The following is a 23,473-nucleotide window of genomic DNA, read 5'->3' as shown; positions in this document are numbered from 1 at the left end:
ATCGGCACATCTCTGAACTACGCAATAAAATAATAATAAGGTTTAATCATCTTGTGCTATTTCTACATTGAACTACTCACTAACACACAGTGCTGCTGACAGTTCTCACTGATAATATTCTAAATATATGCTGAATGAATTAACACTTAAATAATTTTTTTTTAATTTGAATCCCTGTTTTAATTTTTATTTAATTTTAAACTGAACCAGGGCAAATGCTCAAAGCTAAACGGTGGGTCACTACAGTTTAGTTTTCTCTCTGGTTTTATTGATTTGCTGGTTAAAACAACAACACATAATAAGCCGAGGTTTGCATATGGAGTAAAAGAATTTCATCCTGATAAAGTGTAATTGATTAGAACCATGCTATTTATACTTGTGCATTAACCAGCACAGAAGTTTGAAAATGTTAATCATTTAATAAATTGAGACAGAAGCCCATTGAGCTCCACTTGCTGCTTATATTAAATTCAAAGCTCTTACAATCGCCTACAAGGTGCAACAGGCTCCTTCCTACCTGCACTCACTCCTAAAGGTCTATGTTACCTCCCGGCTGCTGCTCTCCTTCAGTGAACGTCGCTTAGCTTTACCAAACAAACATTCACGCAAAGCAAAGGTCAATCCAGACTGTTCTCATACAGAGTTCCCCAATGGTGGAATAAACTACCTTCTACTACCAGATCAGGAGAATCTCTCACTATCTTTAATAAACTCCTGAAGACTGAGCTCTTCAAAGAGCACTTACTCTCCTAAAACCTCTAACTAACTACCTTCTACTACCAGATCAGGAGAATCTCTCACTATCTTTAATAAACTCCTGAAGACTGAGCTCTTCAAAGAGCACTTACTCTCCTAACACCTCTAACTAACTACCTTCTACTACCAGATCAGGAGAATCTCTCACTATCTTTAATAAACTCCTGAAGACTGAGCTCTTCACAGAGCACTTACTCTCCTAACACCTCTAACAAATGACTTCTAAACTCATTTCCTTCTTTTCCTCCTTTCCTCCTCCTTTATCCCCTCTATCTATTTCCCTGTTTCCTCTTGACCTTTTTTGGACCCTGCCTAAAATGTTTTTGTTTTGAACTTCAATGTCCTCTATTGCTAATTATACATCTATTATACACATATATAAGTCACTTTGGATAAAAGCATCTGCCAAATATAATGTAATGAAAATTTAAAGAATACTTCATACCTGACAGATTGCATTACAGTACGAATGACAGTACAGCACAGACTACAGAACAGAGATTCGGTTGAAAATGCAGTCGTGTTGCTTTAAGGTAATGAAGCCACGCCATTTGTCACATAGCGTTCTTTCAAAGAACTTAATGTTCCATGGCTTTTCTGAATGGCCGAGTCAGGGGCAGTTAAAGTGCGTCATTCAGGGCCTGGTCCACACAGTCCAGGCTTTGCGAGGCAGCTGAGGCCCGCCTGTCTGCGCAGCCAGGCCGCCAGGCTCTGCTGCTGGTGAATTAAGCCCGCAGGAAGTAGAGCTCACAGGAGAGATGACACAGCTAAAATTAACCACCCCGTCGCCTGCTGCTGCTGAATGACAGGGCATATAAATAGCAGACAGGAAAGACCTGTGTTAGCATGCATCATTAGCTTCTGCAGGTCGCACTAAAAACGGTACAGAGTGGAAAATAGCTCAGTTAGCAAACAGCAGCGATGGGAAAATTATTTAGCGCAGTTCTAATGAACATTTAGTTCGTGAGCCGCAGCTTATTAACGGAAATAACTCCCTTTTCCTTTCAGGCGGGAACCTCGACTTCCTCAGACCTTGCTCAGCCCGTTTGAACACACCTTAAATTCACTGTTTTTCATAATTTTAAAATTTCTTACATTGTAAATTAACCTATTAACATGCCTTAACCTGTATACGGGCTACAGGTGTAGGCGATACACGACCCTTAAAATCACAAGGACATTTGGAGAAGCTGCCTGTTCACTCTGTAATCCACTTAATAATTCCAGATCAGTAACAGTAAATCAACCCAAATTCTGCATGCTTAAAAATAGACGTAAAAGCTAGACAACCATAATCAAGCGACAGGTTTTTTATTTAATCTCCAGATCTTAAGCTTATTTCATCATTTCATCTATTTAATGTGATCTATACATTAGACATGTCTGAACAGTTCATGCTCCTTAAAGGAGCTCATGCACTAACAAGCAATGCTTCACGTATCTTTAAGAAGTTTCATTTTCATTTTGTACTGCATCACAAAAGCTATCAAAGAGTTTCGATGGCTGCAGCTGGAACTGAAAATGCATTCCATTTTGCTGTAAAAAAAAAAAAGAATGTAACTTGGCCACGCCCTCTTTTACTTGGTTTGTGTCTTTGGTTTCACAACGAGTCCAGTTTAAACTTGTCTGGAATTGGACTCCATGTGTCCCAATCTCAGTCTTGACTCAATTCAAGTACTAAAAGTCTTGGTCTGGGCTTTGACTTGACTAATAAATCTTTTGGTCTTGACTCAACAACTAAATGTCTTGGTCAGGAATTGAAATTGATGTGTCCTGGTCTTGGTATTGAATCAGACTACTAAAAGTCTTGGTTAGGAATTGTACTTGATGTGTCCTGGTCTTGGTATTGAATCAGACTACTAAAAGTCTTGGTCAGGAATTGGACCTGATGTGTCCTGGTCTTGGTATTGACTCAGACTACTAAAAGTCTTGGTTAGGAATTGTACTTGATGTGTCCTGGTCTTGATATTGACTCAGACTACTAAAAGTCTTGGTAAGGAATTGAAATTGATGCGTCCTGGTCTTGGTATCGACTCAGACTACTAAAAGTCTTGTTTAGGAATTGGACTTGATGCGTTCTGGTCTTGGTATTGACTCAGACTACTAAAAGTTTTGGTCTTGACATGGATTCAACTTCTAGAAATCTTGATCTTGGCCACTCCTGATCTTGGTGTTGACTCTGACTCTATGTGTCCCAGTCTTGATCTTGACTTAGACTGTTGGTGTCCCTGTCTCAGTCTTGACTCAGACTTGAGGTGTCCCTGTCTCAGTCTTGACTCAGACTTGAGGTGTCCCTGTCTTAGTTTTAACTCGGACCTGATGTGTCCCCGTCTCAGTCTTGACTCGTACTCAACTGCTAAAAGACTTGGTCTTGACTCTGACTCGATGTGTCACAGACTTGGTCTCGACACATTCTTGTTCTTGACAGAGACTCAACAACTAAATATCTTGGTCTTGAGAAAGACTCAGTGTGTCTCAGCCTTTGGTCTTGACTAATAAAAGTCTTGGTCTGGACTTGGTCGACGTTTCCTGTTCTTGGTTTTGATTCTGACGTAAACTCTAAAAGTCTTGGTTTTGTCTCGGACTGGACTACACAAAAACCCTTGGTCTTGTTTTGGAGTCTTAAGCTTGACTTTGTTCAACTGCTAAAAGTCTTGGCTTTGGGCTGGATGAGACCCAGTTTGACAACTAAACATTTTGGTCTTGACTCAGACTCAGCTACTAAAACTGTTGGTCTTGAGAGCTTTAGAGCTTCAGCTTCAAAGTCTGAAAGCTTCATATTTGGAAGTAAAAAAGAGTCCTTTCTTATATCTGTTCCAGTGTACATCTTTGTCTCATCAGACCAGAGGAATCATCGTTTCAGACCAGCCTTTTCAGCACGATCAATACTCCACAAATGGATGCCGCTTTGATCTTGCTTCTGAGCTTTGTGTGGTCTCCACTGGCCAAAGGGTCAGGCCGTGTGGAAATTGATATTTATAAATATATATAGGCCTCTCTCTCTTGTTTCTTCTGAAATCAGAAACAAGAATTAGCTCATCTCCCATTTATGACGTATTTTATCGCCGTGTCGTAACAGCTAATTACATTTCAGCCTTCTTCCAGCGCAGGAACTCTCAGGAACATAATGCAATATCTGGAATGTCTCCACCATGAGTCCACCTCCGCATCCGCTCTCTGCGTTTACAGAATGCTGCCTGGACTCACGTAGGAAATTAATCCCGTAGCCTAGCACTGGGTTAAGCTTGTTGGAGCTTGCACCATGGCATGCAGTTTTCACCAAAACCATTCTTTTGGGCTTGTTCGGATCCTGCTGGAATTTCAGACATGCCACAGAAGGAAGTGCTCAGATGCTTTATTATCCCACCTGAAAGTAAAAATACAGGCATTTTGGGATATGAATAAAATACAGGACATGTTAAATGCTCTTTGAAGAGATTCAATGCCAAAAAAATCTATTTACAAAAACTGCACAAAATATATTAAAATTGAGATGTATATTCTTATATTAAGAACAAAAACTAATGTATAATTTTATGTCGTAAATTTGTACCAAAGAATTAGTAACTTGTTATTAGTATTATTAGTAAGAAATAATAACTTGACTGGTGACTTTTTAATCTTACCTTGAGAGTAATTTACTTAAAATATGGTGAAAATTCTATATAAGGCTGATTAAGGTCATCGTTCCAAAAAATAGATACATAATCTAACATTTACAATGCTTGATAAGACACATTCTTATCAGAGAAATAAAAAGATGTATTACCTTAATATTAATCATAATTTTTTCAGATTTTTTTTTATCTTATTTACATAAAGTTTGGCACATTTAATTTTAAGGCTGGTGTTCCATTTTAGAATATAGTACTATACCAATTTGGGATACTGTTAAAACATACAGGACTTAGTTTTTGGGATACTGTAAAAATACAAGACTTAGTTTTTGGGATACTGTAAAAATACAAGACTTAGTTTTTGGGATACTGTAAAAATACAAGACTTAGTTTTTGAGGTGGGGTGAAATACAGGACTAAAGATAATATAAAAGATAAGATAAAAAAAATTGAGGGTTTAGTTTTTGGAATAAGATAAAATACAGGATCTGTTTTTTGGATAATGTAAGAATACAGGACTTAGTATTTGGGCTAAGGGAAAAATGCAGGACTTAGTTGGGATGAGGTAAAAGTGCAGGACTTAGTTTTTTTGAGATACTGTAAAAATACAGGACTTTCTGTTTGGGAAATAGTACAAATACAGGACTTAGTTTCTGGAATAAAGGAAAACTACATGACTTCGTTCTTGAAATAAAGTAAAAATAGATGACTTGGTTTTTAGGATAAGGTAAAAAAAATACAGGACTTAGTTTTTGGGATTAGGTGAAAATACAGAACTTTTTTGGAATAAAAAATAAATAAATACATTTTTAAACAGCTTTTTGATTGTCTTATGCACAAAAATCTAGATTTTGTGTTGTTTCTTTTTAAGATCATGATGCTTCAGTTTAGAAAAGCTGACGTATTGAACAGGACTCTGTACACAGTGGTGGATTGTCTGCAGTTTTGAGGAAATCTGTAGCTGGCATTATTGAAACAGTGGCGTTTATGTCCCGTCTGTGTTTTCTCTGGCATCATCAGAAATGTTAATATTGTGGAGGAGGCAGAATTCTTTCAGTATTCCAGCACTCTCACGCAGAGCAGCTGTGAGAACAGGCCGCAGGTGAAGCGGGACTCTGTCCCAGCACTTTTCCCACATTGCTGGAAGTTCTTGTCGCTGGTCGGCTGTGCTAACGAGCCCTCGCTGTGCTGCTGCCGTACTGTAGCTAAATCGCGGCGCTAAGAGGCTTATCCTCCTCTGCTGGTGTGTCATCTGCCTGCTGGCTGCCATGCTTGCTGCCAACTGACCTGCTCCAGCTAGCCCCGCCCACTCGTGTGTGTGCAGATGAAGACATGAGAGAAGATGTGAGGGCATGGCATGCTGGGAAATGTAGTCCTGGGGAAAGTGTGTCAGCATTGGAGTAGGGAGGGGTTTGTTTTCCTCGGGCTCTCGCTTTATACCTTTCACAGTGTGTGTTACATCAGTCAACAGGAGGCACAGATTCTCAATGCTTCTTACAAACAAGTTAAAATTAGTAGTTTAGTCTTTAAAATAACATTTATTATTATTATTACTATTATTAGTGCTGTCAATGTAAAACTAGCATTTGGACACACCTTCTAATTCAGTGGGTTTTTTTTTCTACATTGTAAATTAATAATGAAATCACCCAAACTATGATAAAACACATTAGGAATAATCGGTACCACTTTAAAATAAGACTACCTTTATAAAGGGTTTATAAATGGTTTACAAATGTATTAATGGTTACTAATTAGGTTGTAAATGCCTTAAAAATCATTAGTAATCAGTTATAACACTTCATTAGAAAGGACAACAATATAGATGGCTGTGGGTTCAATATTTGGCAAACTAATCATCTAATCGTGTTATAACTGATTATTAATGATTTTAAGGCATTTACAACCTAATTAGTAACCGTTAATAACCTAATTGTAAACCATTTATGAACCCTTTAAAAAGGTAGTCTTACTTAAAAGTGGTACCGAATAATCTAGTAACTTAAAAGTGTTAAACAAACCAACATACTTTAGATTCTCTTTACTGAGGTGCTGTTAACTTGTGATGTCTTTTTTTTTCGAATTAACTGACCTTCATTTCTTTATGTAATTTTTTTCGTTTTATTTAGTTAAGAAATTCTTGCCATAATATGTGTTAGAGCATAACTTAAATAGGGCTTTACAACTGGTGCTCTCAAACACATTAATAGCTAAGAAATTCAATTAATTATCTCTTGATGAGTTCAGGACAGCTGTTAACTGAAAGCCTGAATTCCAGGTGACTCTACCTCATAAATCTGACTGAGGAAATCTAGCAGAGATGTTCAAAGCCGTTATCTAAGCAAGAGGTGCTACTTTTAATAATCTAAAATATAAAACACATTCTGGTTTGTTTACCAATTTATTTGTTTACTAAATACTTCCATATGTTTTTTCTTCATAGTTTGGAAGACTAGTATTATTCTTCCAAAATTTTGACTGGTACTGTGTTTTTTTTTAATTGATTAAACAAAAATCATCAGATTAATCCCAACAATAGTATGATCAAAAACACATTTTCTTCTCCTTAAGCTCTTAAGCCACCTATTTTACCTCTTTAATTTAAACTTTTTTTCCCTTTTCATACAAATTATAGCCCATATTAAAATTTGATGACATGTCTTAAATCCATCCCCCTGTACTATGTTTGATTAACCTCTTAAAGTACTTCAACCTAGTGAGGTGATTGTTCAAAATGTATTTTAGTACACATAAAAGTATGTTCTCATATTTTATTTTATTTCTTTTATTTTCAAATAGTTAAGTAAGGCCTTAAAAAAAGCACACAGATAAGAAGTGAAAGCAAGAAGACTCAGTTTATTGTTTGGACAGGCAAGGTATATAAAGGATCAGTATTCTGGTCAGTTCATGATTGGTTACAACTTGTTACAGTAGATAAAACACTCAGAGAACAGATCGTACAAGGACTGAACTACTAACGCTAAATGTACTTTATTACAAATAAGTTTATTTGATCTAAGGGTTTACAGGGGTCAATTAATCAGCACAGATTTTGTTGACTGAACATTTGTGGTTAAATCGTTTGCTGTTTTGTGTGTATAGAGATATTTTGTTAGCTCTTGTGTTGTTCACTGTATGGGCTGAAAGATGCATGCACTCTGGAGAGGGATATCTGGTTAGTGTCCTATTCTTTTTGTCCTACACAAGGCATGTTAAGCACAATTTATCATTCTGCGTCAAACGTATGTCATCTGCTGGTGTTGGTCCACTGTGTTATATGAAGTCCAAAGTCAGTGCAGTGTTTTATTGGAAAATCTTACAGCACTTCATGATTTACTCTGTTGGCAGCTTTTATGGAGATGCAGATTTCATTTTCCAGCAGGACTTGATACACTGCCGATACAGCCAAAAGTACCAATTAGTCTTATATAATATTCCAATTTTGAGACACTGAGACACTGATTTTTGGGTTTTTATCTTTAAATCATTTACAACAAAAGGAAAAAACACTGTTTGTAATACATCTATAATATATGCGTTTTTTTCACATTTTGAACTAAACTACTGAAATAAAGTTACTTTTCAATGATTTTTAATTTTTTTTAAATCCACTAATATATCTCCAACCTTACAAAGGGCTTGTGGGTAATGTATTTAAATTAAATCCGTAGACATTCATTCAGTGAGCATTTGTCTCTCTGCAAATTAGTCCCGCTGGGATTGAGATTAAATGTTTGTGTAGCATTTTTGTCATCAAACATTCATCATTCCCGAGCTTGTTCCATATTGCATCATGCGGCCTGTTTGTTAGCAGCTCCTTTTGTGGTTAGCCTGTTAGCGCTCGTGGCTGAAGCACTTATTCACGAACAACTGTGAACTAAGCTTAATTGCACTTCATTGAGCGGCGCGTAATTCACTCGGCTAATAGCTCCATCTGTGTATAGTGACTCGAATCCAGTTCCTGATGTGGAAAGAGTAGACAATTACATGCAACTGTGCTAATCTGCATCTTCGTAATACAGAGCAATTACCGCTAGATATGCTCACCTTTCAAAGTGTGCCACGGCTTATTTAAGCCGTGTACTTCTTCACATGTTCCATATTGTTTGGTAGCTTACTGTTACCATGGTTACAAACATGAAAAGAAAATTCATGGGATGTTCAGTATGTATTCAACACAATGTACCATTGATCCTGGATGCTCATCTATTACTCTGCCTACGCCAGTTTCTCCTGAGAACTGGAGCAATATTAGTAATAAAAATATATGAGCTAAGTGTTTAGCTGCAAATATAAATTCCATTATGTAGATATAAAAGAAGCAACAAGACTCAGAGTCAGAGTTTTGGATGATTACCCCAAATTATGATGTTTTTGTCTTTGTAAACTGAACAATTCTTTATAAAAACGTTTTTAAGTGCTTTTAAGTGCTTTTAAGTGCTGTACGTATAAAAGAGCATTTTAATTAAAACATGTTGCTCTTCTTGAATCTTGCTCTTTATAGGAACCTTTATTTCAGTGGAAATGCTTTTTTATATGTTTGATTTCAAAATATAATATAATTATATAATATATGGATACAAATCTGTATATATATATATATATATATATATATATATATATATATATATATATATATATATATATATATATATATATATATATAAGCTCTGGAAAAAAGATAACTTCAAAATGATGAGTATCTTTGATTTTACCCAATTGAAAACCTCTGGAATATAATCAAGAAAAAGATGAAAGACAAGCCATCAAGCATCAGCATAAAGTTATCCAAAAGCAGTGTGTAAGACTGGTGGAGGAAGAGAACATGATGCCAAGATGCATGAAAACTGATTCCACCAAATGTTGATTTCTGAACTCTTAAAATTATATGAATATGAACTTGTTTTCTTTGCATTATTTGAGAATAACTTGAAATTCTTGACATTTTTCGGATTGAATGACCTTCATTTATTAAAGTATTTTTTTTTACTTAGTTGAGTAGTTCTTGCCATAATGTGGATTAAACACAGGAGTAAACATGCTTTATGTGACATTTAAAGTGACACAAGCTTAAAATGAAAAAATGGCAAATGCTGTCTTAAATGTTGTATTTATAATTTGTATTATATAATTTTAAATATATGTGTCTACTATCATTGGTATTTGTTGTAGCAGGCATTGTGTATATCCATGACAAATTTTCCCACGCCACAATAAAATCTCATCTTCCTGTCCGTCCATCCATCCGTCCATTCGCCCACCCATCCATCCATCCAGGCTATGGCTATTTGTTTTTTAAACCCTTTCCCTGACATTTGCCTGACATTCGCCCACATCCTGAAGTCACCTCTTGCCGGTTGATGCTGACACTGGTGTTTGACGGGCTGCATTTAGTGCAGCTGACATTTGACAGCGTGTGAGAGGTATCTTTCTCTCAAACTGCCCACTGTACGATATTTATCTTCTTGCACAGTTGTGCATCGGGGACTCCCACTCCCACTTTTTTTTTTGTCTTTGTTAGAGCGAGTTTGTCACTCTTTAAAGGAAGTAGTGAACTCTTTAATTCTCACTTATTAGTATAACGTTTTTTAGATGTGCATCACAATTGATTAAGCAAGGGTGTCCTAACAACAACCAATTAGCCCAATAACATCCTTGGAACTTGGATTGGCAGCCATACCAGGAGATTTAGGCAGAGGACTGAGAATTGCTGATAGTAGGACTATGTGCCAAATAAGCCATTTTTTTTAAATAATCTGATACACTGAAATTAATTGTGAAATAGACAGTATTGTTGGTAAATTGCAATGTGCAAATGTGTTTTTCTTTCAAAAAGAGGGAAATTTGCAAGTGATTCTAAACTTTTGAGCTGCAGTGAATTTATTAAGGTCCCTTTGGACACAAAGTCCGCAATTTTCTGAGGTAAAAAAACGTCAGAAAACGACTTTTAAAGTCATTTAAACTTCCTGCCAACTTGGACACAATGTGATTAGGCAATTTTTTGCTCTATTTTCTATGGAATCACATACAGCAGGGTTTGTATGGCAGCACTTTTATTTGTTATTACTGTATAACCAATCACTACCATAGCTTATAGGGTGTGGTCCAGACAACCCAAACCTGACAAAGCCTGCCGAATGCAAGCCTTCTCTTATACTGACCAGCCAGACTGATTGAGTTGCATGTGATGTTTACAGATAGCGCCCCGATCATCCCTTTTTCCCCAGCGATGTGACCCAGCTCTCTGACACAAGACGTTGGAGGGAGTAGGAAAACAAAAATGGAGCTGCCTGGCTGTTACATAACGGTCGCGCGGATCAGCGATGTGCCTTTAAAAGCTGTGGGTTGTCAGGTGATGGGGGTGGCACAGTCATCTCAGTTCACCGAGACATGAGTGAGTGCGTTTCGCGAAACTAGAGAGAGAAAAAAAAAAGAGAAGCGAGACGCGAGAAACGAGGAGACGAGACGCGGCGATGTTGTAGTAGGGAGGGAGAGGTGGAGGGAAAGATGGGTAGACACCCAATTAAAGAAAAGGAAAGGAAAGAAAAAGAAAGGAGAGAGGAGGAGGAAGGAAAAGAGAGCAAATGGCAATGTCCGTTTAATTGGAGCCAAGCGCTTCAAGCTATCTCTCAGTTGCACTCTCATCTCGCACTGTCGCGCTCTCTCTGTCGCGCTGTGTTGTTGTTTTTCTCCTGCATTCTCTCGCTCTTGTTTCTCTCACTCGGTGGCAGCCGGTGCACTGCTGGCTGCTGGACTTTTTCAAGAAGACTGGCTTGTGTGTGTAGCTTTACCAGAGAAAGAGAGAGAGAGAGAGAGAGAGAGAGAGAAGGGAAAAAAGGCCAGAGAATTAAGTGCTGCGTCACACTGCGCGAAACTGCGCGAGGGAGAGTGAGTGAGTGAGAGAGACTTAGACCAAAAGAGAGAGAGAGAGAGAAAGAGAGAGACAGACACAGGGATTGTGGGGGTGAGCGCGAGTGCAGATATCTATCTATCTTCTATCTATCCGATTGTTTGCCTACAATAACTGTGTGTATATATATATATATATATATATATATATATATATATATATATATATATATATATATATATGTATGTATGTATGTATGTGTGTGTGTGTCTGTTTGGGGTCTGTTTGTTTGTTTGCAAGCGATAAAGCGCCTGAACGCGAGAGGCTACAGAAGAAAAGAGCGGAAAGAATCTGCTGTTGCAACCAGATGAAAATAGAGTGAGCAAGAAGAGAGGTGAGGGAGGAGTCATGATGGTGGTGGTGGTGCTGGAGGGAGGGAGAAAGAGAGATAGTGAGAGAGAGAGAGAGAGAGAGAGAGAGAGTGAGTGAGACAGGGAGGGCGAGATTTTGGATTAGTTGCTACGTCACTTTTTCACGTCGAGAGGAAAACAGCGGCTAGGAAGACAGGAGAAGAGTCTGTGTGCACTGTGTTTTTTCCTCCCTCTCGTCCTGAGCAAATGCGAGAGAGAGAGAAAGAGAGTGAGCGGCCGTGAGTGAACCTCAGCCCTCGCCGTCGACTCGTCCGCCTCTCATCCTCCTCTTTTTTCTGCCTCTCCATCCTGATTCTCTTTCTGTCTCTCCCACTTCTGTCTCGGTGTCTCTCGCAGTTGGGAAAGCGCAGGTCCGAGTTCCAACATGGAGGCTAGGCTGAGGATGTGACACACTTTCTCGTAGTCCGGAGATGGTCCGGCTTGGGCATCCGAGCTGGGGGGTGCGTGGCGTGATGGCGTGGGGTTTGTTTCGGAGCAGTAGTCGGTGTAGTCGGAGCAGTTGGCAGGCAGGGAAGTGGGCGAGTGTCAGGCGAGTGTCGGGCGAGTGTCGGGCAAAGGGTTAAAAAAAGAAAAAGCCTCTCGTTTCTTGTTCTGGAAGGTTCCCGAAGCTGAGAATAGAGAATATATATGTTTATATATAGGCGCCATTCGCTTCCGAATGAAAGAGAGTGTTGTATCACCCCATCTGTTGTTAGCAGCAGTGTTCAAAGCAGAAGTGCACCTTAATCACCCTTTGTGTTGTTGTTGTTGTTGTCGTTGTTGTGTCTGTAAGTCTGTCTGTCGTAGCAAGTCTGTTTAGCAGCAAGTCGGCTTCTTCATCTGCTTCATGCGTAGGCCAGAAACAAACATAGTGCCTGCAGTTCTGTAGTAACAGGTGACAACCCAGTCACAATCTGATATATATATGTATATATATGTATATATATGTATGATCGATATATATATATATATATATGTGCCCCAAGATTTCTCTCGTAACGCCTCATACTGGCTGCGTTCGGCCTTCTAAAGTCTAAAGTGCACACATAATAATCAATTCAGGAACGTATGGATGCTATGCTATTTTATTAGCACTGAGGAGAGTGTGTGAGTTTGTGAGCAAAAGAAGCAGCAGCACTAGCTGTAGTGTAAGCAGGTAAAGGAGTGAGCAGCAGGAGGAGGAGGAAGAGAAGGAGGAGGAGGAGGAGGAGGAGTGCCTCCTTGTTCAGCTTGCTTGTTTACAAATGGGAGCAAGGCGAAGGGCTAAGCACGTGAGGGCTAATTTTGTGATCTCTTGGCAGGAAGCACAGCAAAACGAGCCGGTAATTGGCGCAGTTTTGTCAGAGGTGGCTTGTTCGAGGGTTTGTTGTTTGTTGTTGTGTTACCGAGTGTCCCTCAGACTCATACCTAGCACTTATACACCCTTAGCGACGTAGTGCTCGGTCCGTCCGTCCGTCTGTGCGTTCTCTCGCTTGTGAGGAGGGCTGTGACGCAGTCATATCTGCTGCTCTCACTCTCTCTTTTAAGTGCTGTGTCTGTTTACTCATTGTCTTTCTCTTTCTCTCTCTTTATCTTTGCGTCTAATACGTCCTGAAATGCAGGACTTCCTCGTAAAGAAGAGGGAGCCGTGCTGAAAAAAGGGTGTAAAAATGTCATAGCAGGGGATCAGGAAGAAGGAGGGAGAGAGAGAAAAAGAGAGAGAGAGAGAGAGAGAAACTGTTTACCTTGCTCTCTTGGTGACTGTGCACTGGCAAGCGTCCAGTTCACATGCGCTAGACTTCCTAAAGCAGCCGCCGCATCAGGCAGCCAGCCCACAGAGTGGCAGAGCCCTCCTCCAATAGGCTCGCGGCAAGCCCACTGACTGCTCTCGCAGCTGGAACGCCATTGGACAGGCTCGCACAAACAGGTGGAGGGCTGGCTCTGATTGGACGGGAGGTAATGTTATCGTTTTGTGGGCTTTTTCTTGATTTTTAGATGGCGTGCACAGGCAAAAGCTAAATCGGAGCTGAATTAGTCATTTCAGCATGTCTTCGGCATGTCTTTCTAATGTACATATTTGGGTCGTATTTGTATTGGATGATTACATGATGTAGTACGTGTCGTAGTGCATGATATTGATTATTTATTGAGTTTTTGAGAGAAACAGATGAGAAGTAGATGGATTCAGAAATGGATGAATGAAAGACAGTACGCAGAAGGTGACTGGAGAACTACTGCTTAATTCGTAAGTCATTTTTAAATGATGTTTATGTTGTTTTGTTTGTGCTTTTTACTGTATCGTATTTATGTTATAATGTTATAGTCTTCACTTGTATACAAGTTCTCAGGTTATTGCATCATCTAGCTGCGTATATCTGAAAGACTGAGAAAGAGAGAGAAAGAGAAAGAGAGAGTGAGCCTGAAAGAGAGAGAGAGACAGATAAAACTACTGTGACGCAGTTCTGATCCGAGCCTGTTGCTCTGGTGTTTATCAGCTCCCCTCTTCCTCTGCTGGCTGACCACCGCGTTTCCTGTTTAGATCAACTGCGGTAGATCAAATCAAGCGAGGCTCGCACCTTTACGATGCCACTGTACGAAGTTATTAGGATGGGGTATGGTATCATTTTACTTGTCTGCTCCAATTATATCAAGCAGAAAACTTGCACTTTTCCCATATGCATGCTTGCCACAAGTCTTCCTCTGAGTTGTGAGGCGAAGCATCCCAGCTGGCGCAGTCATTAGGTGCGTGCATCATCATCGTCGTCGTCGTCGGCTACACTGTAAACTGTTAAGTTTCGTAGTGAAAAACTCCGAGCGATGTAGCCCAACTTCTCTGGGCTTTTCCATTGGGAACCCAGGCTGTCACAACCAGCCGGTCCAGCTCCTGTGAGCGTGCGAGTGGATGCTAGGGTCCTGCAGTGCAGCTGTTGCTGCTGCTACTGCTGCTGCTGCAGTAGACGCCACAGCCCGAAAAAGCTGGCAAACAGCGTGGTGCCACTGTGGCACCAGAAAGAAGTGGGGGTCTCCTGACAGGGGGTCATTCTTTATGGATGAGGCTAAGCTACGCCACAGGAGAGAGTTAACCTGTGGGCGGCTGGCCCAGGGCTTTGGCTTTGGGCTTTGGGTTCTGACGCACATTAGAAGTGCTGGTATTTGGTGATTGGTGTTTTCCGAGCACTCGAATGTGTGTGTTTACGAATGTGCGTGTGCTCCAGTTTGGGAGTTTTGTTAACTATTTATAACTACTTTTTTTTGGAAAAAAAAAAACTAACAAAATGTAACATTTGGCCAAATGCTGAAAACCAAATATCACAGATTTTTAATCAAAAAGCAAAAAAAAAAGCAATTACAAAACTACAATTTAATTATTTTTTTTAAAGATTAAGTAGTAAAGCAGCAGACATACCAACAAAGAGCAATATACAGTATATACCTCAGCAGTGTACTTTTAGTTATATATTTACCTTAGCAGTGTACCTTTAGTCATATATTTACCTCAGCAGGGTACCTTTAGTCATAAATTTATAAGAGAAGTGCTACTCAACTAAATGAAACATTTGACCAAAACCTGAATATCGAATCCCAAACATGTTTTTCTACAGATTTCCTATTAAAAAGCAAAAACGCAATTATAAAACTACAATTTCAAAAATAATTTTTAGATTAAGTACGATATTTTTCGCATTATAAGGCGCACCGGATTAAAAGGTGCACATTAGGTGTAGTTAAGTAAAGCTACAGATAAAGCTTAGATTCCCGAGTTTTCTTCAGCTCTAAGGTTGGAACATTAGCATTAGCAGCTAACCACTATTGCTCAGCGTAGTTAGACCGTAATGCTAATACTGCTCCAACCGTGCTAGCCAGGGTTAGCAGATCAATAATACAGATTAATTAACATATCAATAATGCTCACCTCTGAATGGCAAAAGAGCTAGCGGTTAGCTGCTAATGCTAATTGATGATTTTTGGAAAAATTAAAGGATTTTAAGTGCGCCTTATAGTGCAAAAAAGCGGTAATATAGCAGAAGACATACCAATAAAGGGCAATGCATTTACCTCAGCAGTGCTACTCCAATTCTGAATTTACTTTAGCAGTGCTAGTGTTGTCACACATCCACCTTAGCAGTGCTATTTTAGTTATACATTTACCTCAGCAGTGTTACACAAGTCATCAAAAGTGAAATTTACACTGAAGAAGGTAGTCAATCTTTTAGTAACAGTCACATGCTTAATAATATTAATAATATTACTGTCTATATAATAAATAACATGCATTACTAACATTACAGCTCTGTTCCAAACTGTAGCAATAATATACTAGTAGCATTTTGCTTTGATACTCTACGGGAAGGAGGGTCTACTGCTGCTACTGAAAAAAGAAATCCTAACATTAGTGGAAACACTGGTATTGGCATTGTTTGGTATACATTTATTCTGAATTAAGCCTTTTTACAATTTAATACATTTTATCTCTATTGTTTACCTTGTGTTCACCTTTTAATTGTTAAGAGATTACAGATAGCATGGGAAAAGGCATGGAAACAAACTTTAATCCTGGTTGTTTTTTGATATCGTGATGATTTACCTGCTGAGAACGATCAGTTTACAGTAATTTGGGCTAATAGATGTTATCTCATGGCACATACAGTACATTTAAGTTCCTATCGGCTTTGCTTCTTAGCCTCCTTCTGAGTCGCTTCTTAATAAGCTGCTTTCAGCATCCCGGCTCCTGTTGTTTTCCCTTCAATTCAAGAATGTAATCTTCTATAAACATTACACAATGCGCAATGGGCCGAGACGCAACAAACAACCCGGCAGCGAGAAAGTGAGAGGGGGCCAAGCCTTTCCGAAGCAACCAGATACCTCCAAACAGCAACAGTCACCAGGCTGCTCTCCGGCTACAACGAGAGGGGAAACTCCCATGGACATTGTCCCATCAGAGAGATAAGCGTAACAGTCTCCTTGTGGCGCGGTTCTCCGTTCTTTCACCTATTATATCGCTTAAAGCAAACGTGCTGTGGGCTTTTCGGACGAATCAGAAATCGGGGGAAAAAAGGGAGGGATTTTCTTTTTGGAAGCTCCACTTCCTTTAGTCTCAGTCTCTTTTAATCAGTCACGAAGGAATGAGTGTTCTAGAGTGGGATTTTTTTTTTAAAAAAGAAAAATATATAAATATGTAAAACGGAAGGAAAGTGTAAGATAAAAACCGGTTAAATCCCAGGGTGTGGTAAAGTAAGTAAAGTAAGGGGTCTGTTTACCTGCCAAAGGGCTTGGCTCACGCTCCAGAAGCTCATAACCTTGCCATTTGGCACTTTGAGACGTTCAGCTAAATCTTTTTGGCTGCGTGTCAATCTGCTGGGCAGTACCTGTCACCACACCCTGTGCAGCGTTGCTGGCGTCTAGAGTCTTCTCTGCTACAAGTCTCCTCCGCTTCGCTAGTTTACGCCCTTTTAGAGCAAAGCGCAGTGGAAGAGGCAGCACTGAAATAAGTGTACAAGTCTTAGAACCAAGCCTCGCAGCTTTTCGCAGAGAAGCGTCCTCTCAGGTGAGCTGAAAATAGGTTTATGGGCGAGATCATTTTTCCTGGCTGGTCCTCTCTATCTGGCTTTTCTTCAGATTTTCCTCAGCTCTGTTCTCTCCTTTTGTATCTTCTTATATTACGTGAAATATAAGTTGTGGGGGTGTGTGTGCGTGTGTTTGCCTGTGTGGTAAACAGCATGAGACCCGCTTACGGCCCTGTTTTAGTGGTCATGCTTCATTTTTTTTCCCTTTTTTTTTTTTTTTATAGAGTATAGCCATAGACCAAAAGGTTCTTCTTGAGTTCTTCAGCTTTTCTTGACCTCAAGTGCTTTGCATTTTTGCTGCTGATATGTGCATGATTTTTGGGGAAGTGATGGACGCTGGAAATAGTATTAGTCAATGATTTACATGTAAGCTTATTTTTAATACACAGATGTGACTTCAAATAAGTTCATTTAGAGTTTGGTCAGCCTAAAGTCAAGGGACATGGCCTAGTAGTGTGTAATATGAGTCTTGTTACAGTGATATAAAAAGTTTGGGCACCTCTTATCATTTTTATGATTTTTCTTTATAAATCATTGGTTGTTCAGATCAGCAATTTTAGTTATGTAATATATCATATAGCAGAGGAACACCGTGGTATTTGAGAAGTGAAATTATTAAGTTTATAGGGTTTACAGAAACTGTACATACATTGGGGCACCATTGGTTTTTTTTTTATTGATTTAGAGCTGTGTGGCCAAATGCAGGTACTGGGAATCTTGTTAAAGTTTAAGGTCACATGTATTCCAGTCAATATTAGCAGATCTTTGAGAAAAATGTTCAAGAATCAGTAAGAAAGTTGAAGTTGAAGTTAAAGCGCCAGCCGGGGCTGGATACTTCAACAAGACAACGACCCTAAACACTAAACACTGCTCAAACTCGTGAGTTGATGGCCTCGCCCACCTTGGCTCGGGACCGCCCACGGATGTTGTGTATGTAACTGTAGGTTTAAATGGGATCTCCGGTTGATTCCGCGTTTTACAGAAACCCTAAATATACACTAGGGAAGCACGGTTTGACAAGGCAGCACAACTCGATAGAACATCAATCAAATTTTATTTTATGCTGTAGAGCGGACTCTGGGGAAAGGTGTGGAAAGATAGGTCGTGTTCACTGCTGCAGTGCTGTTAGCCAATCAGAGGCGATATGTTTGTATGTATGAATATTCATGAGCAAGAACCGAAATCCTGTCTTTCCTCAGAGACCACTAATTCAGTGATCTAAAGCAGGGCTATACAGAAACACCGGAGCACTTTTTATTTTTTTTTTTTTCAGAAAAAATGACTCACATGGCATTTATTAATACTAGAAACCACAGCTAGCTATTTTTAAATGGATGAAAAACGATGGAATGAGACCTTTAAAGAATTATTGAGTTATTATTTAAAAATAATCAAATGTCACTGTGTTTATCCGCTATATGATATATTTTTGTCTCTTATAAATCATTGGATGTTTAGATCAGCAATTTCGGTTAACCGCATATTTACTTCGTTTACGTTCATAACCGCAGATGAAATTTCCCCCCATTTGCCCTGCCATAGTGTCATATTTCTGCTAAGCTCAATTAGGTGCACTATATATCTAATAGTGAATACCTAACTGCATTTTAGCCAGCCTGAATGTGTATTCAGTGGCGACATACATACCCAGCAAACAGCTCGCGGACGTCCTTATTTGAGTATTTTTAAAACGTTTGCTATAGGACGTACGTGACCTTGGCCCTTATGGACGTCCCTAACAGGTCCTATTTATTTATTTAAGCCGAAGGCGTGGCAAATTCCACTCTCGCGAGTGTTTTGCCTCCTCGCGCGCGTAGCTCTCCCGGCGCGCGCGTAGCTCTCCCCGCGCGCGCGTAGCTCTCCCCGCGCGCGCGTAGCTCTCCCCGCGCGCGCGCAGCCAGCCCTCTCCGCGTGCGCAGCCCTCCCCGCGCGCGCGCAGCCAACCCTCTCCGCGCGCGCGCGAGTGTGGTTTTGCTTGCGCCAAGCCCTCTCCGCGCGCGCGCGAGTGTGGTTTTGCTTGCGCCAAGTGACTTTGCTCGCTCGCGAATTTTGACACGGTTTTGACGCCATACTTAAGGACCTTTGAGGACTAAAGGCAGCAGCATGTTCTGTTATTTGTTCCAGCTGCTCACAGCAACACCTGATATCACTAATTAGGTTTCCATGCTAATTGAGGGCCAGTCCATCAGGGAGATCAGGTGGCAATTTGCAATGCAGGAACACATTTCTTCAGACACTAAGACTGCGTTTATAGAGCAGGTAAACATGACCCAACACAGTATTTACACTATACACTCTATCGCCAAAAGTATCCACTTGCCTGCATTGCATTTGGTCAACCATTTGGTCCGCGTCTAACTAGAATGGCATTTTTACAGTGAAGATCAAGGGAATTCTTGGTGATTGTCCTTTATAGTTCCTGAAATTCTGACAAGAATGAAACCGAAACTTCATGTGAAGCAATACTGTTTTGCACAGCGCTAACTGTTCATTACAAAGACTGTGTGTCTAAGAGATGTTGAGCACATTTGATTTGAAATTATGGTTAAAAAAGTGGCAAAACCAACGTTTTTGTTGGTGTTTTAAGCAAAAGAAACTTAAAAAAAGGCTTTTAAAACTGCATTTAGCCCCTATTTTATTTATTTACCCAATTTGACTAAGCCAAATAACCCAACCACTCACTAGAACGTTTCTTATCACTTGCAATGCTCCCAATAAAATGCTGCCAATGCATTCCGGGGTAAGCGCCAGATCTTCAGGTCTGATGCATCAGCCAACAGACACCTGTGCTGACCAGCATCACAATGGTAGGGATGTTTAGTGAGAGCACTTGTTAGACTGGTTACAGTTTCTTTGTTTCAGTTTCAGTTGTTGTTATTGTGTGTGTCTGATGTCACGTTCCCACCTTGATTTCACTGAGTTAGCATATTAGCATGCTAACTGTAGAGCCAGTCCAGCACATTTCTATATCACTAAGCTCTTAAACTAAACAGGTCTGTGGCCTTAGTTAGTTACAGTTAGTAACCATGCTGTGAAACCCAGGCTCAGCCTGGTTTGTAAGTGTTCTTTGTTGAATTTTGTTTATGTGGAAAAGTTAGAACACTGGAACAGTTACATTTACAACTAAAATAAGACACCATATTGTACACCAGCTCATTCTTTGTTGAGAAGAGAGATGTTTACGCTACAGTAATTTCAGCAGTAACCAAAACATTGTACAGTCCATGGCACGTTAAACCTTGAGGCAGATGGGCTAACAGCAAAGTCCTACACCGAGTTTATTTTTCTTTCAGTCAAGAACAGAAGGCTGAGGCTGCAATGGGCACTGGCTCAATTGAAACTTGGAAATATGTAGCCTGGTCTGGTAAATCCCGATTTGTGCTGATGTTCACAGATGTTTTATTGGCACTCTTTGGACCTGATAATACAATCCCATTATCGTTGTATGCTACAGTCTATTGAGTATTACTGCTGACCATGTGCATCCCTTCATGTACACAGTTGAATTGAATCATTTAACAGCTACTTCCAGCATGATGATGCACCATGACACAAAAGATTCTTCAGGAGCCTTCTGCATTACACTGATATTCTCTCAGAGAACAGCTTGAAAATGCCCACACCTGTATAGGTTGTGAGTTGTTATCTTGTGAGTAAGGTTGAACACTGGCGAGTGCGCTCATGGCAAAGCAATGGGACATACACATGTATTCCAGGAATACACCAATTGGTGATAATGATCGTGTCCGGCAGTGTCTGTCCAGAACTGTCTTTGTGAACAGACAAGCAACTTCTTTAAATTTCATGAGACATGTATGATACTAGCTCCCGTTCAATGACTCCTCTTCTGGAATAGCGTTCTTGTACAGTAGCAGTCAAAAGTATAGACACACCTTCTCATTCAGTGTGTTTCTTTTTCTCCTACATTGTAAATGAATACTGAAGTGATCCAGACTATGAAGGAACAGATAAGGAATCATGTAGTAACTTAAAAGTGTTAAACAAACCAAAATACTCTGTGAAGAAGCATTTAGGTGCTCTTATCTAGGGAGCTGTTTATTAACTTGCAGTTTCTGAGGCTGGTAACTCTGATGAACTTATCCTGTACAACAGAGGAAACTCTTGCTCTTACTTTCCTGGGATGGTCCTGATGAGAGCCAGTTTCGTCATAATGTTTTCGATGGTCTTTGCAACTGGATTTGCACATTTCTTTGGATTGACTGACCTTCATTTCTTAAAGTATTTTTCCTTTACTTAGTTGAGTTGAGTAGTTCTTGCTTCTCATAATATGTATTAGAACATTACTCTATAATATTCACTATTCACTGTATACCTGTAACTCTACCTCTTCACAACTTTACAACTGATGCTCTCAAGCTTTACATTAAGAGGCAAAAAATTCAAGTAATTAACTCTTGACAAATTCAGCACAGCTGTTAACTGAAAGCCATTACAGATTACCAATGCCTACTTTAAAGAATCTAAAATATCGAACATATTCTGGAACTTTTTTGTGTTTGTGTTTCTTCGTCGTTTGGATGACTTATATACTGATATACAGTAGTTTTATTTATTTTATTGTATTTTTTACTTTTAGCTTATATCTTGTTGTCCTATTGTGATGATATATTGAGTATCACAGAATCACGGAATCACTGTGATATCATTGTTATTGTGAGATGCCCTGTGATTCCTAACTCTATTCCGTGACTCCCCATTTTACGCTGTAATGGTTATTTGGTTAGATAAATGGAAGCTGTATGATGGAAGTACTGCTGTAAACGTGGTGTGAGTGATTTTGCTAGAGAGCAGAGTGTTGGCTTGGTGAAACCCCATTCAGCCCTTCACGTCCTGGAGATTAATCATTCTTCAAAGTTACATTAAAGCATTTCCTTTTATCCAATTAACTTTTAAAGTGTGCCTCTCAGCTCTGGGGGGAGACCATTATCAAAGTGTAGGGAGGAGAGATAAGCAAGATTAAAGTGCCCCGTCTGCTCTGGCTGAGTGTCTATTGTAGATTCTCTGCAGTTGTTTGACTGATGATGCTGATAGTAGTGCTCAGGGTTGGTGGTGTTGAGTTTCTGTGTTAAATGGGTCGGTCCTGTCTGTGTGTGTGGGGGGGGGGGGGTTTGTGTGTGTGTGGGTCAGTCCTGTGTGTGTTTGTGTGTGTGTGTTGTGCAGCTCGTTCAATCGGACCGAGGTTTTCAATTGCAGTTTCAGCTAAAAACGAAAACAAGCCGAGACACAGCGCTCAGAATGGGGTGGATGCTGATTGCTGTTAAGCAGAGGGAATTGGGACAGGCAAACAAACAAACATACTATATATAAGCAATAGGTCTGTCCTAGTTAGGGTAAGCTTTGGTAGATTGGTGTGTGTGTGTGTGTGTGTGTGTGTTAGAATAAACACCTGGTTTTAGACCACAATAATTTATTGTCTTGACAGAGTTCTGGTGGAAACAGAAGAGTTGAGGTGCACTTTGAATTCTGCCGTGATTTGATCAGCCGTGGTTTAATGTTTTTTATTGGATACAATCCGGGTTAGCACCCAAACATCCCTCCCTTTCAGACAGCTTCCTCTTACAGCATCCACAGTTAATCCTGTTGGATGTGGTTGGTCCTTCTTGGTGGTATGCTGACATTACCCTGGATACCGTGGCTCTTGATGCATCACAAAGACTTGCTGTCTTGGTCACAGACGTGCACCAACAATTTGTCCTCTTTTGAACTCAACTTGTATGTCACCCATAATGTTACAGTGTGCATTGCAATATTCTGAGCAAAACTGTGCTCTTACCCTGCTAATTGAACCTTCACACTCTTACAGCTCTTACTGGTGCAATAATGTGCAATTAATGAAGATTGGCCACCAGGCTGCTCCAATTTAGCCATGAAACCTCCCACACTAAAATTATGACAGGTGTTTCAGTTTCATTGTCCAACCCCTGTATACCATAGCAACATCTTTGCAACCACTTATCAACACCTTAGCAATCAATAGCACTGTTCCTGTTCTGCCTTTCACACTGCTAACTTTCCACTGCTTTCTGTAATAACTACACTGGTAGGTGTGTGTGTGTGTGTGTGTGTGTGTGTGGAAAGTCAACAAACACACACTGCTGCTGTTATATTGAAATAAAAAGAACAGCAGTAAGGTTCCCAGGTCAAACTGACCTGTGATAACAATGTTTATCACTCCCAAAGTAGATAAAAAATACTTTCTCTATGAACTTTAGTTATCTTTAGTTAGCCTAATTCATATAAATAAAATTATAATTGTGAAACAATTCACACATAAAT

The 23,473-nt window shown here is 39.8% G+C and overlaps 1 protein-coding gene across 1 annotated transcript in view; it reads left to right on the top strand.

Moving 5' to 3' along the window:
• Positions 1-23,473, top strand: part of si:ch211-66i15.4 (uncharacterized protein LOC560315 homolog) — a 50,935-nt gene that overhangs the window by 5,518 nt on the left and 21,944 nt on the right. The window lies entirely within an intron of this gene.

The sequence above is a fragment of the Astyanax mexicanus genome, chromosome 13 (genome assembly GCF_023375975.1).
Source record: "Astyanax mexicanus isolate ESR-SI-001 chromosome 13, AstMex3_surface, whole genome shotgun sequence".
Classification (NCBI taxonomy): Eukaryota; Metazoa; Chordata; class Actinopteri; order Characiformes; family Acestrorhamphidae; genus Astyanax; species Astyanax mexicanus.
Note: the sequence above shows the minus strand (reverse complement) of the source record. Positions and strands in the feature narration are given on the sequence as shown.